Below are 16,584 nucleotides of genomic sequence, written 5' to 3' on the forward strand. Positions count from 1 at the left end.
TTAAAATCCGCGGTCTACCAATCAAGTTCTGAGGAACATCGAAGAACGTAGCTACTAAGAATGAGAATATTCGAAGCTCGAACGGGAAGAGTCCATTAAGACTCATTGTAAAAAGCATGAAAACTAATGGAATTACAACGGCGACGTTCAATAAAACATAAAACGGTAGGTTAAACGAGAGGCAACGAAACCGCGAGATAACGAAACGATCAGTGTAAAGATTACTTTGTGCCAGGACCGGCTCCTGAAAAACCGGGTCGTTGGCGTGTAATTTTACGGACGGATAATGCGATGTTAATAGAATGGAATATTGGCCAGCCGTCTCCATAAATCATGGTTAATTTGGCACAGCCATTCGTTCTACGGAGAGAACCCCACCCACTTCTTCGTCATCGACTCTTCCTCGCTTCTATTTTTTTTTTTTTTTCTTCACTTATTTTCATCTCTTTGCAATCTTTTAAACTCCCGATTGCGTGGCTCCCGTCCCGGCCCTAACGTCGTAAAACCGAGCCCTCTCGACGACCCTGGGACCCGGCCGCGGTGCCTCGCTCCAGATACGCTTCTATTCTCGTTTCCACTCTCCACTCGCAAAATCATCTTTTTGCCGTTCTACCGGCCGTTACGTTTCTTGCGCGGAACATTTAGGAACGGTTGTTCAACGGTGAAAATGGCACTCCCGTTCAATCCGTTGCCCGCCTCGAAATTGACTCGTGGAACGTGCAGAAATTATATCTACACGCGTCATTTATCTGCGGATCAATCTTTCCCCAGTGGAATAATAAATGAATTTCTAAAGTTCCCTCCTGCATGTCTCACGTCGACTCTGACTTAAATTCCATTTTCATTTCGTGGTAAACAATGATGTCAGCGGGCCAGCTCGCCGGATGTTGTTCTCCAATTAATATGTGCCTTATCGTCGTCGGATCTCCACCGCTCTCGTTGGAAAAATCTTAATCAGCTACCACGACTGCGAAACGCAACTCTTTCCCCTCGTATCTGTCCCGAGAAGATTTGCAAAGCGTGCACGGCCTCGTTCGTTCTCGTCTCGTTCGCATTTTTAAGACCAGACAGACGCGAGTAAAGATACAACAGAGTGAGACTACGCGCGAAACATTGGAAAGCTCGATACACGGGATAATTCTGGCTTCGAATTTATTTTGAACGTTTCCTTAGGCGTGTGTTTGCGCGGATGAATCCGGGGCGTTGTTCCGGCGCGCAACAGGAAGAAGAGAACGCTCTCTCCGGCTCGGACGCTTGTTCGCGCAATTTGCCATGTAAATTCGACCGCGGGATGATTACACGGCGCGGCGATTCGAGCCGAACCTGGACAGCTAGACGATGATGTTCCGCTGATCGATCCCCGATCGATTATATTTCCATCGATATGTAGATCCTCCGAGATCGTGCCAGATGGCCTATGGCGTATCGAGGGCCATTATGGGACCCTCTCTCTGCTCGAGGATCCGTAATGAAATTAGAAATTAAAAGGAAGGCGCCCTGTTCCTGCCCGATCGTGGCCTGTCTGGCTTTTCCAGGAACGGATCATCGCCGTTTCAATATTCGATAGCGGACTTCCTTCGCCCATGCCGCTCTCTTACTCGTTTAATATTCTAATAGCCTCTTAAGGCCCTTTAACCTCTGATAACATACCTGAGACTACGTACTTATCCGCAATTAGAATTCACTGGCAGTCCCCGTCGCGGCTTCGCCCGCGATACTCTTGACGAGAATCAGGCTTCGCGTCACGACTTTTCAAGACACGAAGACTTTCTACGTTCAAGACATTTGTTCTACTTTAGAAGCGTCGAAATAAATCCGACTGAACAAGTAGGATCAGCAGTAAACACAAAATTTAAAAAGTCTTTTTATAGTTTTTCGACTTTTAATTTATATCGAGGAATTGTTACAATAAATCCTGTTCGATAAATTCCTGATGCCCTGCACTGTTCGTTTACTCTCGTGTTTGCACTTCCTGTTTGTAGCAACCAGGAAGTAACGATGAAACAATTCTCATCCGAATAAAAGTGATACAGTATAGATCGAACGGAAAGGGGGAAAAACGTCGAAATTAAAGCGGAACCAACGATTCTTGACGAAGGGTGGAGAACGGTGAACAGGTTTTCTGATTAAACGGTGCACGAGGACGACGACGACGACCGCCGTGCGATCTAGTGACGCAGCCAGACGGAACGAATTATTCTAATTCGTTCTGTATTCGGACCGGCGCGTCTCTAGGAAACGGCCATTAGGCTCTTACAGACGTGCCTAACCGGACCTAGACAATGGCTCAATTAACGAAGGAGACTGGCAACGAGCGCGATCATTCGAGTGCGTTCGCGACTTCCACCGTCTTTCCCTACGTACAGAACTTCCTACCGCGACTTCCCATCTATCGCTTCGCGAATTTTTCTACCGACGTCAAACGATCGAAACATGCGAGGATCCCGTTGAACGAGATTCTCTCTTTTACGCGATACGGTCAATTAGAAAAGTTCTTAGAACAAAGGAACGGACCGGGGAATCGTGGAGGCCGCGCGTGGCTCGAAGCCAGAGAGGTTTGAATTTCCGATGGCGACTTTTTTCGCGTGCCGCGTGCGTGTAGTACGGAGCGACGGAGATCTCACGTTTCGTGAATGGAGCAGAAGGACGGGGCGAAAGGCGAAAAGGGATGGACGATGGACTGGTTCGCGATGAACGGAACGTCTGCTCGGTTCTCCGCTCCTCCGCTCCGGGTCGATTCGTCACCGTCGACGACGACGGAGGAAGTGAACGGGTGGAGGGTTGGGGACAAGTTAAAGTATTAAGTAGCCGTCGCTGCGTCCGCTGTCAGTCTCCGCTCTAATTAATCGTAATTGACGGCCGCGCGAAGCCTCGCACATTGCTCGCAGCGTCCACTGCACTCCTCTCTCTCTCTCTCTCTCTCTCTACGCGTCGTACACCGCGTGTCGTGCTGCATAATCGTTCCGAACCTCCTCTTCCGTTCCTCAAATCTGCCCGCTAAAAGATTTTTCGACAAGGTATTCGTCTCCTTGGGATCATCTTTAATAGTTCCTAATATGATCCAATTTTAATTCAGAAATCGCATTGGCACGTAACGACGGGTACAATTGAAAGGGTAAAAGTCTTATTGGATTATGTCTACTAATCCTGATTTTGAGAAGCAAAGGTTTTACTGCTGGTGGTATAAGAAATTCTTAAAACAGTGAATAATGAGGTATAGTAATTGGAACATTGGTAAGAGTGCCTTGTTATAAGAAACGTTGGTGACAAATTGACTGATGCAGTGCAAGAATCTAGCCGAAAGACTTATGGCTGTTACCCTCTCGAGTATAATTGAAATCGGTTTTTAATCTGCTATTAGAGGAGCTGAATTTAATTTCTCGATCGACGTAAATGAAATTTCGATAGACAATAATTGTTCGGTCGATTATCAGCGTCGCGACGCGAGATTCTAAACCGACGGATGGCCGAAGATAGAACAGAATTACGTAACACTGTGCCCAATTTGCATGATTAGTTCACCCATTTTTCATCGCCGGTTCACACACGGTCCACGCGCTAGATACTGGATTCTCACGGTACGTACGCCAATTGGAGTCAACTCATCTAAATACTCGCACTGCCCACCATTTGACGAAGCGCGAGCAGGCCCATTATATAACCAACGTGGTCAATTTTGTCCCGCATTCGCCAATTGTTCGTTCCTCGTTCCTTCACGTTTCTCGGCTACGGCGTTTATCAATGAGCTCCAAAACCCTCTCGGTCAATAGAAATCTCTTTACGCGGATGTTCGGGTCAGAGAGAATGGCTTCCAATTATATCGTAGAAGAGGGACATAAAATAGGAAGCACGAAAAAAAATACATTGAGAAAGGCAAAAGAAAGGACTTGGTAATACAAGAAGAGAGAAACAGAGGAATGGAATAGCATGCAGAAAAATTAAGCTGGTTGAACGATAATGATCGACGGGACGGAGAAAATATTGAAAGCAATAAGAAAAATCAATACAGAATACATTTTCAGTTATGCTAATTTATTAATATAAATCTGTACATCATTTATCTGGTTCTTTCGAAGATCATATTCTTGTCTATTATTTATTAAATCGCCTCTGGAAGATTTTCTACGCGACAGCCTTGTGCACGGCACATGATATTGTGCGCTGCGTTTTGTTTAAAAAAAGTCCGTCGGTGAACGCCGCAGCGTAACCGCGGAATAACATTGTGCAATTGTCGATCACGAGAGCGAAACGTGGTTTTCGGATGCAATCGCGGACTCGATAAGTGAGAGAAAAAGTCTCCTCCTGTTTACAAAACTGTCTGGAATACGATTTCAGTGGTCGGGTCTATCAGAACCACGACTGTATAAAAATTCTCACGGATTTGTATCTACGTGAAAAGATTTCGATTCGCGTATTCAAATTTTTTCTCCGTAACGAAGGAGCGATTCGGGGCTGGGTTCGGCGTTAGGCAGGCGCACCTGTGAGACGGAGCAAAGGTCGATCGTTCGCGTGTACGACGAGACAGAACTTTAACGTAATGATATGGTTTTCGGTTTCTGTATTGAAACACGATTCTCAGTGGGGTAGGTCAGAGCGTGGACGTGACAGCCGCGGTACGGTGTGCGTATCCACGTACCTATAATGGTGTTCACGGCCGTGTGTGAGTCCGTGCGAGCGAGCACGAGCGGCGAAAGCGCGCGTAATTTGTCGTAGAGAAACAACGTCCTTCAGCTGTCGCGTCGGCGATTCTGAATGGACCACCGGTGACTGGAGGAGATTCCAGCTCAGCTGTTCGCGCGTACACCAGCCTCTCGTGGCTTCCTCTTTCAAACGAATCACTTTACTCCCAATTGTTTCGCTCCTTAATTCGGAACACGTCGAACGTGTGTCTTTAAGATTAATTCCTGGCCAGACGAAATGATTTCGGATTTGTCTTTAATGATTTCGGATTTGTCTTCAATGATTTCTGTACGATTTATAGAAAAAATCGTATCCACAGAAAATATAAATCGTTAAAATAAAATACTAAAAGGGAAATGCATATGATTATTTTTAAAAGAAAATAGAATTCATTTTATATATCGTTTTATTTTGCAAAAGAATCCGCAGTCTAGTAATATCGGTTGAAGCTGCGAGCGTAGCACTCGATAGAGATATTAATGAGGTTCAGGAAAATTTTCCTAATTTCGATATCGAATCTCTCGAGGCGTAATCATGTTACCAAGTTGTCCTTTCCACGGTAGGTACGGCGCAACGAAACGGTGAAGCTGCGGCTGTCCGCTGGCACCGCTTAATTCCTGTCTAGAATTACAAACAGCCGACGATCAACTCTAGTCGCTCACCCGACACTTCGCCTCTTTTACTTGTACCTACACGTGTTACCCGGTTGGATCTAAATTTTTCAGACACATTGAGACAGATTCGCCGAATGAAAAATATTTTTACAAGCCCTGATACACGTTTACAGTACAAGAGGATGGACAGTGATTCATATTGAGGTACGAGCGGCGTGAAATTTGCGATGTTCAACAAAATTGAAAAATCACAATAAGAATGAATTCTCTTTATTTGAATTCTAAATGAACGCATGGCTGTCGGACATGGGATTCCCTTAATTCCCCGTATCGTTGTGCGCTGCCCCTAATTTCGTCCGCTCCATAGGAACTCCGCTCCCTCAAACCCACCAAACATATGTCGAAGATCTCGTCCCCCTTTCGGTACAATGACACCATGGAACCTCGTGCAGACTATTGGCCGTTTGCTCGTCCAATGGAACACGCTCGCTGGCTCGCTATGGGGGTTGAAACGCTCGCTGGTTTCCTGGGGTGGAATTTATGAGATTAACCGGCGGCAACGCAAACGTCGTTATGATAACTCTTCCCTCCCCGACGGGATTACGTTGGATTACAAAAGCCACTTGGCACCTTCCCTGCTCGCCAAAGTCTTCGAACTCATCTATTTTTACCTAGCGTCCTCGGAAAGTGTAGAAACCGCTAAATTCTATGTTTTAGTATATAACAATTTAATTTCGTATAAATCGTTGAACGAGAAATACACCCTCGCAGCTGTCAACAGGTCGCGGCTTTCCTCGATTGAGCCGAGCCGGTGAAACAGTTTACGGGTCCGCTGACACATCTTTGGTCCCATGGCGCTGAACGGGGGCGCGCGACCCCTTATCTCTGTCACGTATCGGGCGAAATTCGATTCATAAACGTCAAACACGTGGCTACGAGCCTCGCGGCACCGTCGAGGGCCCGTCGTATCGGTGACAATTTTGGTCGACGTCGATATAATAGACACCATGGGGTCGAGAGATCCCGATCGGACGGCCAGGCAAAACGCCCCGCAGTACCTTTCTATCTCCGATACCATCGGTAGTTACTTAGCACTTCTCCGACGCTGGTTCGATCGTTATCGCCGGTTGCGAACCGGCCCTGCCCTCCTCGTTGGCCCGTTGAATTTATTGCGGGCCCCTGCGGAAAAGAGGCTGACGGCCCATCTGCATCCCCCTTTCTTCTACGCCTCCTCTGCTCCTCTTCATCACTGCTTCAATGTGTCAAGCGATAATTCTTTCTCGATTCGTCTCGACTCCCGTTCCCGTATTACGTAACTCTTTTCTTTGTCGTATCGTACGATCCATTTTATCCAGCCGTATCTACCGGTGAGTCGAGTGATTCCGGACCGACTCCGCACGCACACATAAAAGACTAGCAGCGACGCATGGAGAGCATTGAAAACAGAGAGAGAAAATGTCTCACTTTTTTTTATGTATGAGTGAAAAGTGGGCCCGGAATCCCTTTAATCACCCGTGCATCGATTTTTGATCAAATTCTTTTGAACAGATTTTTCCTTTCTAAGTCGATTCGGTGAACTCGCGTCCGTTCCGAGAATTTCAACAGATTTTCGTGTCTCTCGTTTTGGGGGACCACCGCGAGATTATTGCCGGACCGTCCGGACCATTTACATTTTTACATATTAACCGCGGTTGATGCCGGCTCGGGATAACGTGGAAGCTTTCGCTCGGTGCAAAACGAACAAAAGTAATATGTACATTGGAACAAGTGTATTTTAAGTGTGATATGGAAAAGTAGTTCCCATGGTCGAAGGGTTGACACAGATTTAGTGAAACGGCACTTTCGTTCGTATTTAGGTGTCGGAGATCCGCGTTCGGAGAAAGGATCGACGGAAAAGTCAGAGGGACCTGTCGAGGTCCAATTATTCGCGAGATTCGGTTACGAGGAGAGCGGCGGTACGTCACGCGCCGAGTCGGTCCGAGCACGAGGTAAGAACCGACGCGAGAGGGGCCCTAGGAGCGTCGACACCATAGAGGAGGGGGAGGATGTAAGGTGACACCTCTGGGACAGGTCTGGCTTCCCGTCAAGAGCCCGTCCGAGATAATCATATTCATAATTCGCGAGTTCGCGGAACGTGCACCCGCGTCGTGCAAAGGAAACGACATTGTGGCAATAGGTGACAGGTCGGTCTTATTTTTTTACTCGCAACGATCGCCGCCGCTCTGTTCAAAAGTCAGAGGAACCTCCCGAGTGAAACGCTCGTTGGAGAAAATCGCAATCGTACTTACTTTCTCTATTTTCGCCACGGCCTCCCTTCCCAGTTGAGAATTTTCATATGTCAGTAGGTGAGCAGATGTCCGATGAAAAGTGAAATGGAAAGAATGTATTTCAGTAAACGCGTGAATGTGAATCGATGTTAAATAATAGCGAACGAACAAAAGGATTGTAATCGTTCGTGATACAGATTTAAGGATGTATTGGCTAAATAGTCGATCCCAAAAGTTTATGCACTTTAGAATCGCATTTTTTAAAAAGAAATCAGACGTCGGAAGAACATTGCTAATAATAAACAACAAAAAAAAATTTTCGATTTTGCCGAGATTTTTCCAAGGGGNTTTCCTTCTATACTTTTTAGCACGTAGCTATTTATTATTAGAATTATTCTTCCGACGTCTGATTTCTTTTTAATTATAGGAAATGCGTTTTTCTAAGGTACATATACTTTGGGATTGACTGTATAGCCAATACATCCTTAAAATAAAATCGTGGAACATCGGTGAAAAAATTGAGCAGCAGGAAAACGGGTGGGTAACAAAGGGTGGTCGGCTTCCCGGAGAAAATGTAATGAGGGTAGAGAGATACCCGAAGGGGAAGCTAGGAAGGGACACGTGTGATCGTGGCCCTCGGTACATGCAGTTACGGGTACGCTTAAAGGACCCGACTGCGTGTGGGTCCGCAGATACGAGGACGTGTGGATGTCCAGGCGGGGCCCTGGCCCCGTCGGTAACTCGACACCAACAGTTCTGGCCCTTCTGCGCGATGCGCAGAGAAAGAGAGAGCGAGAGAGGAGAGGCATGCTCCCCTTCGGGGTCCGTTCGTTCATTCGTTCGCCGCGATCCTCACGACCCAAAACTAAATCATAACCGTATTATGCGGCCCGACAATAGGGCCGCTTGCCATACACCGAGAAGCCGCCTCTAATCCGCCACTCCGTCGACGTCTTGCTCCCGATGCTCCTTTCTATTCTCTTTTTCTCTCTCTATCCCGTTTCTCCGCATCCCTTCCTGGCGCCCCTTCCCTCGTCCCTTAGAAAGGAAAAGGTATTGTTTTATCGTCCTGCTCGTTTGCTCCTTTCACGTTCGAGTCCTACTTTCAGGAAACGTGTTCGCGCTTTTCATTCTTAACTTCGTCTCAGTGGAATTAGACGTGACTCTTAAGAAGGCTTCCTTCACTAGCTTACGTCGAGACGTTTTCACCCAGCGGCACCCCTTCTCGACATCTTTTTCGAGGCTAGCCTCCCGCCGGGACGCCCGGAGAAACGAGCGGTCGCGACGGCGGAATTAAGCGATCTGACAAATTGCCGGGCGTGAGGTAAAAACGATCGGCTCGGAGGACCGCGAATCAAGATAACCGAGCCCGGGACCCACCTACGATTTTCCAGAAAGATTTTAGGGTCGTTCTATGAAGTCGCAGAAGGAGGAGGGGTCGCAGATACGGTACGGGGTGGTGTGGTCGCGATTTATCTCGGTAGAGGCTCGTGGGTCAGCTCGGGCCGGCTCGCGGTAAAACGTCGGGGACGGAATTTAAATTTCACAAATTAGTCCGTCCATTACACCCTCGGTGTAATCGGCTCGGGTGATCTCGGTCTCGCTCGCCCAGGCCTGCTCTCTCCTTCTCTTTCCCTTCTTCCTCCTCTTCTTCGTCCACGCACGGCGAGGAGGACGCGGTTCCTGGAAAGCGTGGGTGCCTCTTCCAGCCAGACGGGATCAGGATCTGGGCCCCCACAAATCATAACGCGGGTGCACCGGGAGATCCTTCGCGTAGATCCTCCGCGTGGTCGTCTTCTTTCTTCTCGCTCGCTTCCTCCTCCCTTTTTGCTCTCGCTTCCGAAACATCGAATCCAGATCGCATCTGGATTTCCGTCGATTCTGTGCGTCCTTGCGAACGCTTTCACGATCAACGACCGTTACGGCGTACGATCGACGAGTTTAAAAGAGCGTTTTTAACATAGAAAAGATTTTCAATAATTAAAATTGCGTGACAGATCGTAAATCTGATCGACGATCGAGATTTGTTGTAGGCACGGATCCATACGCGGGATGATCGTAGACATCGAGGGCGTACGCGTTATCGGGGACTCGTAAGGGAGAGGTAGGTATATCGCGGTTATACGTATAGGTGGTAGGAAGGCTGTTCGTGGCCGTTTCTAATGGCCAAGGATTTCCTTACACACAAAAGTCCGTGAAGAGAGTGAGTGATCGTCGCGAGCGCCGCGAATAAATTACGTGGCAGCCTATGCGGCTGCATAAATTAATTTCAGCCGGTCTGCCCATAAATATTCCCCCCGTTCGAAATCGTTCTCCCACCGTGGCACCTCGACCGGGTTCCACTCGTCTAACTGACCAGCACCGAGAGACCGCCCGAGCCGAAACCGTTTTAACCCCCTTTCGCCTTTCGTCTTGTAATTTACGCAGCGGTGCCCTGTTAAACGTCGATCTAACGCGCACCGAGGCTCCCCTCTGATCGATCCGTCTCAATCGACGTCTCTCCGATCCTACGACGACCTCCCATGATTCATCAACAGGATTTGACACACTTTCTTTTTACCATTTATTGAATACGCATCGTTCGGTCTTCAAAGTTTGCAAATATTTGTCGATCATCGGTCATCTGTCATGTTTCAATCGATTACTGACGAGATTTTGTAATAGACTTTTCTGTATTCTTAATAGAAATGTTCTACGAATTCGTGGAATATTCTTGTAATAATTTTTCAAAGGGCGTCATTAATTTCCGCGTAACGATTCGCAGGGTGGCTATTGTTAGAGGGCAGATGCGTTTCACGGGGCCGGTGGTGCATCGCATTCGATTTACCTCTTGGTAGTTCGCGCTTGAATGCGCCGTCATTATCGGCGCGTAATGACTGCATTGTAACGCCGTCAAACTTATTACCCGCTTTATTTCATGAAACGTAAAGAAGGTCTGCTCTTCACGTTTTCCAGGTACCATTGCGATGGTTAAACATTTGACCCACCTGCTTCTCGTTCTTCGACCCGTGTGAAAATTTCAGCCAACAAGGAAATTGCAGGAAAACAGGGCAGAGGAATTGAAGCAAACAGTTGATTATGTGGTATACAAAATTGCATCAGTGAAGCACTTTTAGAATATGTATAACATTTCATATAGAATTTCAAGGAGTCTTTAATGGGATTGAGAAATCTTTCAAGGCGTTGAAAAGATTTGTCTTGTACAGAGGCAAGTGTATTAGTACGATGAAAAGTTGAAATCGGGCCCGGTGTCGTTCCCTTTCTTTGTTGACGCGCGGTGCTAACAAGTAGCTATTGTGAATCCCGTGTCAAGATGCTACTTGACAGTGCGCCCCTGAACGAACCCTCTTCACGGACGGTTTTGCCCTTTCATGCTGCTCACGAGCCTCTCGACTACTGTATGAACCAGCGACGTGTATTCCGTTTCTATTATTTTCCCATTAGCAGTGATAATCAGCTGGAAATATCTGATAGTGTTATCAGTAATGACACTCGACCCTTCTGCTTCAATTCGCAGATCCAAATCCTGTTTTTTCTCGACGAGCTTGCGATTATTAAATTATTCTCGACAACCGTGCACGCGTCGCCAACTATCTACATTACATATCTAGCCCGAGAACGTCCGCCGAGTAGCACTGATAGATTCTATGTATAGAACGGTCCATATATTTGGATACACGGACAAAGAGGGAAAGAGAGCGAGGGAGACGGAGGTGCGGGGTATACCTCTGTGGGGTCCGGGCTTAACTTTACGATCTCTTGAAATCCCTTCGGGGCTTATGGGGTCCCACTACGAGGCTAATAGAACCGAAATTATAACAGGCCGATGAGCATGCGTCGACTGCTCTTATTCCGCACGGCTGACGGATCCGGAGAAAAGACCAGTCAAGGAGGAGAGAGGAGATCGTGCTCCCGACACGGTCCCAGGGAGCCGATTAAAGGATCTTTCGATGCTTTTTAAGACATCGTAAACCACCTCGAATTCTGGAATATCGAACTCGAGACGGGAATAGAGTACTTTAAAGGAATAGGAAAATGTGAGACGTTCTCGAGTAGCCAAGGGTTGAATCGTAGATTAAGAGATCAGAGAATAAAGATAAAAAAGTAAAAAGGAATGTGTACAGTCAAACATGAAATTAATACAACTGAATGGATTAAATAAAATTGTTTAAATAATCGTTCTCTGGAAAAACGAGTATTTTCCGCTCGATCGCTGTTTGTACCATCGAATTTCAATGGATTCTGAGAATCGCGATGATCGAAGGATAGGGAGAATCCGTAGGGCACAAAGAAATCGGGTCACGTGGAAGCTGGGCCAGATGCTCTTTTTCAGGATCGACGGTGATCCCGAAGATAGACGGAGGCCCCTGTCCGGGCAGTGCTACCGGTACAAAAGGGCGTGCCGACGTTATCTGTCATCGGCGATCGCTGATACAGCTAATAGATCTGGGCCGATGCTCGTTTTGAAATAATTACCAAACGCGTATCGGTCGGCGATCTCTCAAGAACGAACTGCAGGTAGTATTTTCAAAACAAGAGAAGCCTCCTGGGAAACTTGCTCCAGTAATTTCCTCGTCCAAAGGAGATTAGATTTTCATTTAATTTTCTTGATCTTCAGAGATCAAAGAGAAATTTAGAACGCGTGTAACAGAGATTCTGCGGTGATCGTACGTCTAACATCTTCTGTGATATATTTGTTCTCGAGACTCTTCCCAGACGACCAACCGAAACAGATTCTTGAATCAGGTTCTGCAGGAAAGAATCATAATGCGAAGGAGCGATCCATCGTCCACTTGTTATATAATATTTTCCTTTTATTACTTTAAATAACATCAACTTTTACTTCGATTACAGTTCGATCGTACATCGTGTGTGATCCTCTTACTTGTCTATTCGTGCCACTTCCTCCGCTCATCTCCATCGTTCTCATTCACACAGTCACAGGTACTCATGCACAAGACCATTTCCTCTCATTCTCTGTCACACGCTCGTCCTAGCTCTCTTATATAGCAACTTGTCTTAGTTAAGTTGTGCAACGTTTAGGCTTGTCCGCTGAAATACACGAACGAGAAGAACTCTTAGGAAGAACTGTTGTCAATCCTTGCGTCGTAAAGCATTTCCATTAGTGGAAAAAGTATATAAAGTTTCTATTGTTCATGTCGATTTTTAAAATTGAAAGGTTCGATTGATCGGCACGAGCTGCCGGTGATTGGGCTGCGCGGCGCACAAACAAACGCTTCCCTCGAAACGGAAACGGTCGTCTCATCCAAAACCCCCCTCCCCTCCCTCTCCCGGCCCCGTCCGGCGAGGTGAAAAGGGATCTTTCCCCTCGATCCCCGCTTGTGTGCATTTTCGGAATGTATCTGCGAGTGGTGCTGCACCCCGAATCACGAGGAGTACGCGCCCGTGTATATACTGTGCCGTACAAAGCGTAGATTGTGCGTGAATCGAAACGGTTTTGGCTCGCCGTCGGTCTGCGATCTGAAAAGAGCGCTGCACCGGAACGTAGCGACAGTCTGGCGTGATTAAAACGAGTTTGAAGATCGATCGAAGGAAATGTTGGATCGTAAGAGCGTCTAGTGTAGAAATCGATCAGTAGAAACGCCGACGTCGAACGGACGCTTGTACTCCGACGAAATAAATAGAAAAATGAAAGACGCGGATTTCTACGTGATAAAAGAAAGAAATAAACGACCGTATGTTTCTGTTCGTTCAAAGGTTCCTCTGTCTCCTCTTACCCTGTTTCGTCCCGAGGACTCTTTCTAAAAGGGAAATCCTTTCCCTGCTCAGCATCCTAGATAAGAATCTTACAAGGCAATGTCGCAGCCAACGGAGGATGCGCTGCGGACATCTGCGCGAGAGACCCGTCCCCCTCGAACGGGTGAACCGATGAACTCTTACACTCATCCTCTCTTCTCCCGCGTTCCGTGTACGTCCGTCACCTCTCTGTGACACGCTCGCCGGCTTCCTCGTTCTCGCTCTGCCCTCTCCCTTTCATTCGCGTTCCCCAGTCACCCCTCATTCTCTCATCGCGCTAATTTCTCCTCTCGCTCGTCTTCGCTCTATTCTTCTATGTACAGACTGCGAACTGCGGATAAGTGATAACTTATTTACTAACTTACGCTACGACAGTGTTTCTCTTTATCTTATACCGGGCGTCGCGCGGAGCCAACGAAACCTGGCGATCTGCCTCGGCTTTTTGGTCTGCTTTCAGGATGTCTTTCCGGGCATTGCGACTGTTCAAGAAGCCGTTGGTACCGGTTACACGCTGTAAAGCGTCTCGCATAAAACCGACCGCCCGATGTAGCATATTATAAAAAAATCTTTGGTATCCTTTGGAAAACATAACATATATCTTTGAACGATTATTCAAATCACGTTTGCGATTTTCAGAACGTAACGAGGCGATCGGTTTTATGCAAGACACTTTGTACCAATTATAATAATGAAACGGTGGAATCATTGACAGTAACAAGGGAGCAGTTTGCCTCTTGCCAGCTAGCCAATTTTTCGATTAATCAGGATTCGTTAATCGCCGTCAACGCTGCTGTTTATAAAACAATTTGAGACAGCGGTTCTGCAAAGGTGTTGCTGATTCTATTTGCGATGAAAAGATTGGCAGTCGGCAATTGGCTGGCAGGAAGCAGCTGCTCCGCCTACCGTTCTCGCTGCCTCGGTCACGCTAATTTGCATACCGCGTTCGGATCTACTGTACATACACGCTCGTATAAGCCCGGCACGCGTGAAGCAATTAAAACGATCATTTTTCGTGTTCGGGCTTAATGAAGAGATACAGTCGGAACCGGTACCAAACACGGTGCTCTCCCCGGTGTTCCTCTTCCTCGAGCATCGCGCGAAAACTCTCGGACACCCGGAGAGGCGAGATCGCGGATTCGATACGAACGACGGCCGCGGCCATAAATAAGGACGAGCTTATTTTCGAGTAATCGCGTATCAGAGAGCGAAATTGAATCGTGGCTACGAGCATGATTCGCGAACACCCGGTACTTCGCCCAGTCCAGGCGAGATTAACTTAATCTTCTCTCGAACGCGTGTGTACGTGTGTACGTGTCTCTCGGTGTGTATTATCTACATATGTACATGTGGGACAAACACAGAAGCGTACGGGGTGAGAAAGGATTAGGTGTACGTGAAGAGCGCGTGTGGTTCGTTATAGCGACGTTAATTAATTAGCGGCCGGCTAAGATCCGTACACACCTCAGGGATCATTCCGAACTCTGTCCGCTGTACTATATCTTTGAAACAACATCGTTCCTCCCATAAGGGATACGTGCGTCCGTGTATGCGAGTATGTGTCGACCGTCGACTTCGGCCACGTCCTTTCCTCATCGAACGAAATAAAGAAATCTTGCCAATAAATCATTGTAATATTTTTTTATCCCTTGTACCCTTTGCTAGATTTTATTAATAGGTAAATAGTATTTTTTTTTTAATTATAGAAATGATAGAAATTAATGTTTCTCGTCTCTTTTCAAAGATCAATAATCTGTACGAATGAATCGATTTTTAATAAATAGAGGAGCATGGCTTTCGTCGAGATCGAGAAGCTTGGACAGTCTGGAACTACTGGTAACCGTAAATGGCGCGTGTTTCTTTAATTCGAGAAGTTGTACGAAAAATAGGTAGAACGACGTGTCCGAAGCGCCTGTCTGGAAATGTGACGAGGACTGTCTTGCGTCGCGCGGCGATACGGGAAGAAAAAAGAAAAATGCTAACATGTCTTTTGCTATTTTTCAATCGGAAGCGTTCTGCTGCTTCCTCCCTCTCTCACAGCTACTATTCGTATAATCGTACGTACTATATTTATATTTATATATTTATATATATATATGTACCTTTTTATATTGTATATTATCTACACGTTACAATTAGTCGAGTAGGTATATATTTACAATCGCACGCCCTCACACTAACACACACCACTTCTCTTTGCGTCATGTTAAAAATATCTGCTGTATAATTTGTCGACGTATCTTTCTCTCTCTCTTTTACGGTTTTGCATTTCCTTTTTCAACAAGTGTCGTCTCCTCGAGAATCGTCAACCCACCTATGTATTATATTCGTGAGAACGAAAAACGCCCCGGATACGTCGGCCTCGAAGCGTCCCGTTCGCGTGTGCCTCGGCGAGCGTACGCACGACTCGTTAGACCCTGTTGCATGTGAAATATACGCCAAGCTCCGGATCGATCGATCATTCCCTGCGAGCTGGCAGTAAGAGAACTCTTCATCCTTCCTCCCGCGCACTCCTCGACGTTCGCCCTCGAACATTTCGAATTTCAAATCACGGACGGCACCTTGAACGTTCATCCACCGGTTCTTAACTCCTCACGGTCGATTCCGAGCAGAGATCGTTACCACGCACAAGCTTCTTTTATCTTCCCTCACGTTCGTTATCATTCCTCGAACTTCTGACTAGCTCACAATTTCAATCGGAATGTGCTGTCCCTCGAACCCGGAAATCTTCGCAGTCGACAAAACGGAAATTACTTTACACGAGTGAATCACAAGCGACACGCTAATATGGCACACCGAGCGGGATCTCCTACAGAACGTAAAAAACAATCCAACGGATCAGCGACCGCGCGATTTTCGAGAACGAACACGTATCACTTCCATCCTGAGTGCGCTGAAGAAGAAGACAACGACGGGCGGCGGCGAAGAAGATAGAGAGAACGATCGGGGAGTATAAGAGGATAGACGGCACGTATACGCGGTCTCGATGAGTCCTTTCGGTATAGAACGAAGGTTAGTCTTGTCTCTCTTCATTCGGTTAAGCCTCGACAGATTCACGTAGACGCGTGAATCAAATCCCAGACGTCGCGTTCACGCGTCGCGTCCCCGAATCACGAGTCGTGCCTGTGGATTCTGTTCCTCCTGTTTCCGCTCTTCCTCCGTTTCCTTTTGGTATCCCTGGTGAACGCCACGTTCCCAGGATCGTCGGCTAACTGCGGGTATCTGTGCACGCTGTGTATGTCGACACCTTCGTAGCCGCTCACAGTGCC

Source organism: Ceratina calcarata, unplaced genomic scaffold, assembly GCF_001652005.2.
Source record: "Ceratina calcarata isolate Rehan_Ccalc_2016 unplaced genomic scaffold, ASM165200v1 scaffold428.2, whole genome shotgun sequence".
Classification (NCBI taxonomy): domain Eukaryota; kingdom Metazoa; phylum Arthropoda; class Insecta; order Hymenoptera; family Apidae; genus Ceratina; species Ceratina calcarata.